Source organism: Myxine glutinosa, chromosome 7 (assembly GCF_964187855.1).
Source record: "Myxine glutinosa chromosome 7, kmMyxGlut1.1, whole genome shotgun sequence".
NCBI lineage: Eukaryota > Metazoa > Chordata > Myxini > Myxiniformes > Myxinidae > Myxine > Myxine glutinosa.
The window spans coordinates 189,524,101-189,536,132 of NC_136267.1; the positions used below are offsets into that span (position 1 = coordinate 189,524,101).

General features: G+C 34.1%; 1 protein-coding gene across 7 annotated transcripts in view; it reads right to left on the minus strand.

Annotated features, from left to right (window-relative positions):
- The window catches only part of DNAJC10 (DnaJ heat shock protein family (Hsp40) member C10), a 280,936-nt gene that overhangs the window by 44,591 nt on the left and 224,313 nt on the right, over nt 1–12,032 (minus strand). The window lies entirely within an intron of this gene.

The following is a 12,032-nucleotide window of genomic DNA, read 5'->3' on the forward strand; positions in this document are numbered from 1 at the left end:
CTATGATGATCATCACGATGAGTGCTGCTTCTGATCAGTTATTAACTATGATGATCATTACTATGAGTGCTGCTTCTGATCAGTTATTAACTATGATGTTCATTACTATGAGTGCTGCTTCTGATCAGTTATTAACTATGATCATTACTATGAGTGCTGCTTCTGATCAGTTATTTATTAACTATGATGATCATGACTATGAGTGCTGCTTCTGATCAGTTATTAACTTTGATGATCATTACTTTGAGTGCTGCTTCTGATCAGTTATTAACTATGATGACCATTACGATGAGTGCTGCTTCTGATCAGTTATTAACTATGATGATCATTACTATGAGTGCTGCTTCTGATCAGTTATTAATGATGCTGATCATTACTATGAGTGCTGCTTCTGATCAGTTATTAACTATGATGATCATTACTATGAGTGCTGCTTCTGATCAGTTATTAATGATGCTGAACATTACTATGAGTGCTGCTATTGATCAGTTATTAATGATGCTGATCATTACTATGAGTGCTGCTTCTGATCAGTTATTAACTATGATGTTCATTACTATGAGTGCTGCTTCTGATCAGTTATTAACTATGATGATCATTACTATGAGTGCTGCTTCTGATCAGTTATTAACTATGATGATCATCACGATGAGTGCTGCTTCTGATCAGTTATTAATGATGCTGAACATTACTATGAGTGCTGCTATTGATCAGTTATTAATGATGCTGATCATTACTATGAGTGCTGCTTCTGATCAGTTATTAACTATGATGTTCATTACTATGAGTGCTGCTTCTGATCAGTTATTAACTATGATGATCATTACTATGAGTGCTGCTTCTGATCAGTTATTAACTATGATGATCATCACGATGAGTGCTGCTTCGGATCAGTTATTAACTATGATGATCATTACTATGAGTGCTGCTTCGGATCAGTTATTAACTATGATGATCATCACTATGAGTGCTGCTTCTGATCAGTTATTAACTATGATGTTCATTACTATGAGTGCTGCTTCTGATCAGTTATTAACTATGATGATCATTACTATGACTGCTGCTTCTGATCAGTTATTAACTATGATGATCATTACAATGACTGCTGCTTCTGATCAGTTATTAACTATGATAATCATCACGATGAGTGCTGCTTCTGATCAGTTATTAACTATGATGATTCATTACTATGAAGGCTGCTTCTGATCAGTTATTAACTATGATGATCATTACTATGAGTGCTGCTTCTGATCAGTTATTAACTATGATGATCATCACGATGAGTGCTGCTTCGGATCAGTTATTAACTATGATGATCATTACTATGAGTGCTGCTTCGGATCAGTTATTAACTATGATGATCATCACGATGAGTGCTGCTTCTGATCAGTTATTAACTATGATGTTCATTACTATGAGTGCTGCTTCTGAACAGTTATTAACTATGATGATCATTACTATGAGTGCTGCTTCTGATCAGTTATTAACTATGATGATCATTACTATGAGTGCTGCTTCTGATCAGTTATTAACTATGATGATCATTACTATGAGTGCTGCTTCTGATCAGTTATTAACTATGATGATCATTGCTATGAGTTCTGCTTCTGATCAGTTATTAACTATGATGATCATTACTATGAGTGCTGCTTCTGATCAGTTATTAACTATGATGATCATTACTATGAGTGCTGCTTCTGATCAGTTATTAACTATGATGATCATTACTATGAGTGCTGCTTCTGATCAGTTATTAACTATGATGATCATTACGATGAGTGCTGCTTCTGATCAGTTATTAACTATGATGATCATCACTATGAGTGCTGCTTCTGATCAGTTATTAACTATGATGATCATCACTATGAGTGCTGCTTCTGATCAGTTATTAACTATGATGATCATTACTATGAGTGCTGCTTCTGATCAGTTATTAACTATGATGTTCATTACTATGAGTGCTGCTTCTGATCAGTTATTAACTATGATCATTACTATGAGTGCTGCTTCTGATCAGTTATTAACTATGATCATCACTATGAGTGCTGCTTCTGATCAGTTATTAACTATGATGTTCATTACTATGAGTGCTGCTTCTGATCAGTTATTAACTATGATGATCATTACTATGAGTGCTGCTTCTGATCAGTTATTAACTATGATGATCATTACTATGAGTGCTGCTTCTGATCAGTTATTAACTATGATGATCATTACTATGAGTGCTGCTTCTGATCAGTTATTAACTATGATGATCATCACGATGAGTGCTGCTTCGGATCAGTTATTAACTATGATGATCATTACTATGAGTGCTGCTTCGGATCAGTTATTAACTATGATGATCATCACTATGAGTGCTGCTTCTGATCAGTTATTAACTATGATGTTCATTACTATGAGTGCTGCTTCTGATCAGTTATTAACTATGATGATCATTACTATGAGTGCTGCTTCTGATCAGTTATTAACTATGATGATCATTACTATGAGTGCTGCTTCTGATCAGTTATTAACTATGATGATCATTACTATGAGTGCTGCTTCTGATCAGTTATTAACTATGATGATCATTACTATGAGTTCTGCTTCTGATCAGTTATTAACTATGATGATCATTACTATGAGTGCTGCTTCTGATCAGTTATTAACTATGATGATCATTACTATGAGTGCTGCTTCTGATCAGTTATTAACTATGATGATCATTACTATGAGTGCTGCTTCTGATCAGTTATTAACTATGATGATCATTACGATGAGTGCTGCTTCTGATCAGTTATTAACTATGATGATCATCACTATGAGTGCTGCTTCTGATCAGTTATTAACTATGATGATCATCACTATGAGTGCTGCTTCTGATCAGTTATTAACTATGATGATCATTACTATGAGTGCTGCTTCTGATCAGTTATTAACTATGATGTTCATTACTATGAGTGCTGCTTCTGATCAGTTATTAACTATGATCATTACTATGAGTGCTGCTTCTGATCAGTTATTAACTATGATCATCACTATGAGTGCTGCTTCTGATCAGTTATTAACTATGATGTTCATTACTATGAGTGCTGCTTCTGATCAGTTATTAACTATGATGATCATTATGATGAGTGCTGCTTATGATCAGTTATTAACTATGATGATCATCACTATGAGTGCTGCTTCTGATCAGTTATTAACTATGATGATCATTACTATGAGTGCTGCTTCTGATCAGTTATTAACTATGATGATCATTACTATGAGTGCTGCTTCTTATCAGTTATTAACTATGATGATCATCACTATGAGTGCTGCTTCTGATCAGTTATTAACTATGATGATCATTACTATGAGTGCTGCTTCTGATCAGTTATTAACTATGATGATCATTACTATGAGTGCTGCTTCTGATCAGTTATTAACTATGATGATCATTACGATGAGTGCTGCTTCTGATCAGTTATTAACTATGATGATCATTACTATGAGTGCTGCTTCTGATCAGTTATTAACTATGATCATTACTATGAGTGCTGCTTCTGATCAGTTATTAACTATGATGTTCATTACTATGAGTGCTGCTTCTGATCAGTTATTATCTATGATGTTCATTACTATGAGTGCTGCTTCTGATCAGTTATTAACTATGATCATTACTATGAGTGCTGCTTCTGATCAGTTATTAACTATGATGATCATCACTATGAGTGCTGCTTCTGATCAGTTATTAACTATGATGTTCATTACTATGAGTGCTGCTTCTGATCAGTTATTAACTATGATGATCATTACTATGAGTGCTGCTTCTGATCAGTTATTAACTATGATGATCATTACTATGAGTGCTGCTTCTGATAAGTTATTAACTATGATGATCATTACGATGAGTGCTGCTTCTGATCAGTTATTAACTATGATGATCATTACTATGAGTGCTGCTTCTGATCAGTTATTAACTATGATCATTACTATGAGTGCTGCTTCTGATCAGTTATTAACTATGATGTTCATTACTATGAGTGCTGCTTCTGATCAGTTATTAACTATGATCATTACTATGAGTGCTGCTTCTGATCAGTTATTAACTATGATGATCATTACTATGAGTGCTGCTTCTGATCAGTTATTAACTATGATGATCATTACTATGAGTGCTGCTTCTGATCAGTTATTAACTATGATGATCATTACTATGAGTGCTGCTTCTGATCAGTTATTAACTATGATGATCATTACTATCAGTGCTGCTTCTGATCAGTTATTAACTATGATGATCATTACGATGAGTGCTGCTTCTGATCAGTTATTAACTATGATGATCATTACTATGAGTGCTGCTTCTGATCAGTTATTAACTATGATCATTACTATGAGTGCTGCTTCTGATCAGTTATTAACTATGATCATTACTATGAGTGCTGCTTCTGATAAGTTATTAACTATGATGATCATTACTATGAGTGCTGCTTCTGATAAGTTATTAACTATGATGATCATTACTATGAGTGCTGCTTCTGATCAGTTATTAACTATGATGATCATCACGATGAGTGCTGCTTCTGATCAGTTATTAACTATGATGTTCATTACTATGAGTGCTGCTTCTGATCAGTTATTAACTATGATCATTACTATGAGTGCTGCTTCTGATCAGTTATTTATTAACTATGATGATCATGACTATGAGTGCTGCTTCTGATCAGTTATTAACTTTGATGATCATTACTTTGAGTGCTGCTTCTGATCAGTTATTAACTATGATGACCATTACGATGAGTGCTGCTTCTGATCAGTTATTAACTATGATGATCATTACTATGAGTGCTGCTTCTGATCAGTTATTAATGATGCTGATCATTACTATGAGTGCTGCTTCTGATCAGTTATTAACTATGATGATCATTACTATGAGTGCTGCTTCTGATCAGTTATTAATGATGCTGAACATTACTATGAGTGCTGCTATTGATCAGTTATTAATGATGCTGATCATTACTATGAGTGCTGCTTCTGATCAGTTATTAACTATGATGTTCATTACTATGAGTGCTGCTTCTGATCAGTTATTAACTATGATGATCATTACTATGAGTGCTGCTTCTGATCAGTTATTAACTATGATGATCATCACGATGAGTGCTGCTTCTGATCAGTTATTAATGATGCTGAACATTACTATGAGTGCTGCTATTGATCAGTTATTAATGATGCTGATCATTACTATGAGTGCTGCTTCTGATCAGTTATTAACTATGATGTTCATTACTATGAGTGCTGCTTCTGATCAGTTATTAACTATGATGATCATTACTATGAGTGCTGCTTCTGATCAGTTATTAACTATGATGATCATCACGATGAGTGCTGCTTTGGATCAGTTATTAACTATGATGATCATTACTATGAGTGCTGCTTCGGATCAGTTATTAACTATGATGATCATCACTATGAGTGCTGCTTCTGATCAGTTATTAACTATGATGTTCATTACTATGAGTGCTGCTTCTGATCAGTTATTAACTATGATGATCATTACTATGACTGCTGCTTCTGATCAGTTATTAACTATGATGATCATTACAATGACTGCTGCTTCTGATCAGTTATTAACTATGATAATCATCACGATGAGTGCTGCTTCTGATCAGTTATTAACTATGATGATTCATTACTATGAAGGCTGCTTCTGATCAGTTATTAACTATGATGATCATTACTATGAGTGCTGCTTCTGATCAGTTATTAACTATGATGATCATCACGATGAGTGCTGCTTCGGATCAGTTATTAACTATGATGATCATTACTATGAGTGCTGCTTCGGATCAGTTATTAACTATGATGATCATCACTATGAGTGCTGCTTCTGATCAGTTATTAACTATGATGTTCATTACTATGAGTGCTGCTTCTGAACAGTTATTAACTATGATGATCATTACTATGAGTGCTGCTTCTGATCAGTTATTAACTATGATGATCATTACTATGAGTGCTGCTTCTGATCAGTTATTAACTATGATGATCATTACTATGAGTGCTGCTTCTGATCAGTTATTAACTATGATGATCATTGCTATGAGTTCTGCTTCTGATCAGTTATTAACTATGATGATCATTACTATGAGTGCTGCTTCTGATCAGTTATTAACTATGATGATCATTACTATGAGTGCTGCTTCTGATCAGTTATTAACTATGATGATCATTACTATGAGTGCTGCTTCTGATCAGTTATTAACTATGATGATCATTACGATGAGTGCTGCTTCTGATCAGTTATTAACTATGATGATCATCACTATGAGTGCTGCTTCTGATCAGTTATTAACTATGATGATCATCACTATGAGTGCTGCTTCTGATCAGTTATTAACTATGATGATCATTACTATGAGTGCTGCTTCTGATCAGTTATTAACTATGATGTTCATTACTATGAGTGCTGCTTCTGATCAGTTATTAACTATGATCATTACTATGAGTGCTGCTTCTGATCAGTTATTAACTATGATCATCACTATGAGTGCTGCTTCTGATCAGTTATTAACTATGATGTTCATTACTATGAGTGCTGCTTCTGATCAGTTATTAACTATGATGATCATTACTATGAGTGCTGCTTCTGATCAGTTATTAACTATGATGATCATTACTATGAGTGCTGCTTCTGATCAGTTATTAACTATGATGATCATTACTATGAGTGCTGCTTCTGATCAGTTATTAACTATGATGATCATCACGATGAGTGCTGCTTCGGATCAGTTATTAACTATGATGATCATTACTATGAGTGCTGCTTCGGATCAGTTATTAACTATGATGATCATCACTATGAGTGCTGCTTCTGATCAGTTATTAACTATGATGTTCATTACTATGAGTGCTGCTTCTGATCAGTTATTAACTATGATGATCATTACTATGAGTGCTGCTTCTGATCAGTTATTAACTATGATGATCATTACTATGAGTGCTGCTTCTGATCAGTTATTAACTATGATGATCATTACTATGAGTGCTGCTTCTGATCAGTTATTAACTATGATGATCATTACTATGAGTTCTGCTTCTGATCAGTTATTAACTATGATGATCATTACTATGAGTGCTGCTTCTGATCAGTTATTAACTATGATGATCATTACTATGAGTGCTGCTTCTGATCAGTTATTAACTATGATGATCATTACTATGAGTGCTGCTTCTGATCAGTTATTAACTATGATGATCATTACGATGAGTGCTGCTTCTGATCAGTTATTAACTATGATGATCATCACTATGAGTGCTGCTTCTGATCAGTTATTAACTATGATGATCATCACTATGAGTGCTGCTTCTGATCAGTTATTAACTATGATGATCATTACTATGAGTGCTGCTTCTGATCAGTTATTAACTATGATGTTCATTACTATGAGTGCTGCTTCTGATCAGTTATTAACTATGATCATTACTATGAGTGCTGCTTCTGATCAGTTATTAACTATGATCATCACTATGAGTGCTGCTTCTGATCAGTTATTAACTATGATGTTCATTACTATGAGTGCTGCTTCTGATCAGTTATTAACTATGATGATCATTATGATGAGTGCTGCTTATGATCAGTTATTAACTATGATGATCATCACTATGAGTGCTGCTTCTGATCAGTTATTAACTATGATGATCATTACTATGAGTGCTGCTTCTGATCAGTTATTAACTATGATGATCATTACTATGAGTGCTGCTTCTTATCAGTTATTAACTATGATGATCATCACTATGAGTGCTGCTTCTGATCAGTTATTAACTATGATGATCATTACTATGAGTGCTGCTTCTGATCAGTTATTAACTATGATGATCATTACTATGAGTGCTGCTTCTGATCAGTTATTAACTATGATGATCATTACGATGAGTGCTGCTTCTGATCAGTTATTAACTATGATGATCATTACTATGAGTGCTGCTTCTGATCAGTTATTAACTATGATCATTACTATGAGTGCTGCTTCTGATCAGTTATTAACTATGATGTTCATTACTATGAGTGCTGCTTCTGATCAGTTATTATCTATGATGTTCATTACTATGAGTGCTGCTTCTGATCAGTTATTAACTATGATCATTACTATGAGTGCTGCTTCTGATCAGTTATTAACTATGATGATCATCACTATGAGTGCTGCTTCTGATCAGTTATTAACTATGATGTTCATTACTATGAGTGCTGCTTCTGATCAGTTATTAACTATGATGATCATTACTATGAGTGCTGCTTCTGATCAGTTATTAACTATGATGATCATTACTATGAGTGCTGCTTCTGATAAGTTATTAACTATGATGATCATTACGATGAGTGCTGCTTCTGATCAGTTATTAACTATGATGATCATTACTATGAGTGCTGCTTCTGATCAGTTATTAACTATGATCATTACTATGAGTGCTGCTTCTGATCAGTTATTAACTATGATGTTCATTACTATGAGTGCTGCTTCTGATCAGTTATTAACTATGATCATTACTATGAGTGCTGCTTCTGATCAGTTATTAACTATGATGATCATTACTATGAGTGCTGCTTCTGATCAGTTATTAACTATGATGATCATTACTATGAGTGCTGCTTCTGATCAGTTATTAACTATGATCATTACTATGAGTGCTGCTTCTGATCAGTTATTAACTATGATGTTCATTACTATGAGTGCTGCTTCTGATCAGTTATTAACTATGATCATTACTATGAGTGCTGCTTCTGATCAGTTATTAACTATGATGATCATTACTATGAGTGCTGCTTCTGATCAGTTATTAACTATGATGATCATTACTATGAGTGCTGCTTCTGATCAGTTATTAACTATGATGTTCATTACTATGAGTGCTGCTTCTGATCAGTTATTAACTATGATCATTACTATGAGTGCTGCTTCTGATCAGTTATTAACTATGATGATCATTACTATGAGTGCTGCTTCTGATCAGTTATTAACTATGATGATCATTACTATGAGTGCTGCTTCTGATCAGTTATTAACTATGATGATCATTACTATGAGTGCTGCTTCTGATCAGTTATTAACTATGATGATCATTACTATCAGTGCTGCTTCTGATCAGTTATTAACTATGATGATCATTACGATGAGTGCTGCTTCTGATCAGTTATTAACTATGATGATCATTACTATGAGTGCTGCTTCTGATCAGTTATTAACTATGATGATCATTACTATGAGTGCTGCTTCGGATCAGTTATTAACTATGATGATCATCACTATGAGTGCTGCTTCTGATCAGTTATTAACTATGATGTTCATTACTATGAGTGCTGCTTCTGATCAGTTATTAACTATGATGATCATTACTATGACTGCTGCTTCTGATCAGTTATTAACTATGATGATCATTACAATGACTGCTGCTTCTGATCAGTTATTAACTATGATAATCATCACGATGAGTGCTGCTTCTGATCAGTTATTAACTATGATGATTCATTACTATGAAGGCTGCTTCTGATCAGTTATTAACTATGATGATCATTACTATGAGTGCTGCTTCTGATCAGTTATTAACTATGATGATCATCACGATGAGTGCTGCTTCGGATCAGTTATTAACTATGATGATCATTACTATGAGTGCTGCTTCGGATCAGTTATTAACTATGATGATCATCACTATGAGTGCTGCTTCTGATCAGTTATTAACTATGATGTTCATTACTATGAGTGCTGCTTCTGAACAGTTATTAACTATGATGATCATTACTATGAGTGCTGCTTCTGATCAGTTATTAACTATGATGATCATTACTATGAGTGCTGCTTCTGATCAGTTATTAACTATGATGATCATTACTATGAGTGCTGCTTCTGATCAGTTATTAACTATGATGATCATTGCTATGAGTTCTGCTTCTGATCAGTTATTAACTATGATGATCATTACTATGAGTGCTGCTTCTGATCAGTTATTAACTATGATGATCATTACTATGAGTGCTGCTTCTGATCAGTTATTAACTATGATGATCATTACTATGAGTGCTGCTTCTGATCAGTTATTAACTATGATGATCATTACGATGAGTGCTGCTTCTGATCAGTTATTAACTATGATGATCATCACTATGAGTGCTGCTTCTGATCAGTTATTAACTATGATGATCATCACTATGAGTGCTGCTTCTGATCAGTTATTAACTATGATGATCATTACTATGAGTGCTGCTTCTGATCAGTTATTAACTATGATGTTCATTACTATGAGTGCTGCTTCTGATCAGTTATTAACTATGATCATTGCTATGAGTGCTGCTTCTGATCAGTTATTAACTATGATCATCACTATGAGTGCTGCTTCTGATCAGTTATTAACTATGATGTTCATTACTATGAGTGCTGCTTCTGATCAGTTATTAACTATGATGATCATTACTATGAGTGCTGCTTCTGATCAGTTATTAACTATGATGATCATTACTATGAGTGCTGCTTCTGATCAGTTATTAACTATGATGATCATTACTATGAGTGCTGCTTCTGATCAGTTATTAACTATGATGATCATCACGATGAGTGCTGCTTCGGATCAGTTATTAACTATGATGATCATTACTATGAGTGCTGCTTCGGATCAGTTATTAACTATGATGATCATCACTATGAGTGCTGCTTCTGATCAGTTATTAACTATGATGTTCATTACTATGAGTGCTGCTTCTGATCAGTTATTAACTATGATGATCATTACTATGAGTGCTGCTTCTGATCAGTTATTAACTATGATGATCATTACTATGAGTGCTGCTTCTGATCAGTTATTAACTATGATGATCATTACTATGAGTGCTGCTTCTGATCAGTTATTAACTATGATGATCATTACTATGAGTTCTGCTTCTGATCAGTTATTAACTATGATGATCATTACTATGAGTGCTGCTTCTGATCAGTTATTAACTATGATGATCATTACTATGAGTGCTGCTTCTGATCAGTTATTAACTATGATGATCATTACTATGAGTGCTGCTTCTGATCAGTTATTAACTATGATGATCATTACGATGAGTGCTGCTTCTGATCAGTTATTAACTATGATGATCATCACTATGAGTGCTGCTTCTGATCAGTTATTAACTATGATGATCATCACTATGAGTGCTGCTTCTGATCAGTTATTAACTATGATGATCATTACTATGAGTGCTGCTTCTGATCAGTTATTAACTATGATGTTCATTACTATGAGTGCTGCTTCTGATCAGTTATTAACTATGATCATTACTATGAGTGCTGCTTCTGATCAGTTATTAACTATGATCATCACTATGAGTGCTGCTTCTGATCAGTTATTAACTATGATGTTCATTACTATGAGTGCTGCTTCTGATCAGTTATTAACTATGATGATCATTATGATGAGTGCTGCTTATGATCAGTTATTAACTATGATGATCATCACTATGAGTGCTGCTTCTGATCAGTTATTAACTATGATGATCATTACTATGAGTGCTGCTTCTGATCAGTTATTAACTATGATGATCATTACTATGAGTGCTGCTTCTTATCAGTTATTAACTATGATGATCATCACTATGAGTGCTGCTTCTGATCAGTTATTAACTATGATGATCATTACTATGAGTGCTGCTTCTGATCAGTTATTAACTATGATCATTACTATGAGTGCTGCTTCTGATCAGTTATTAACTATGATGATCATCACTATGAGTGCTGCTTCTGATCAGTTATTAACTATGATGATCATTACTATGAGTGCTGCTTCTGATCAGTTATTAACTATGATCATTACTATGAGTGCTGCTTCTGATCAGTTATTAACTATGATGTTCATTACTATGAGTGCTGCTTCTGATCAGTTATTAACTATGATCATTACTATGAGTGCTGCTTCTGATCAGTTATTAACTATGATGATCATTACTATGAGTGCTGCTTCTGATCAGTTATTAACTATGATGATCATTACTATGAGTGCTGCTTCTGATCAGTTATTAACTATGA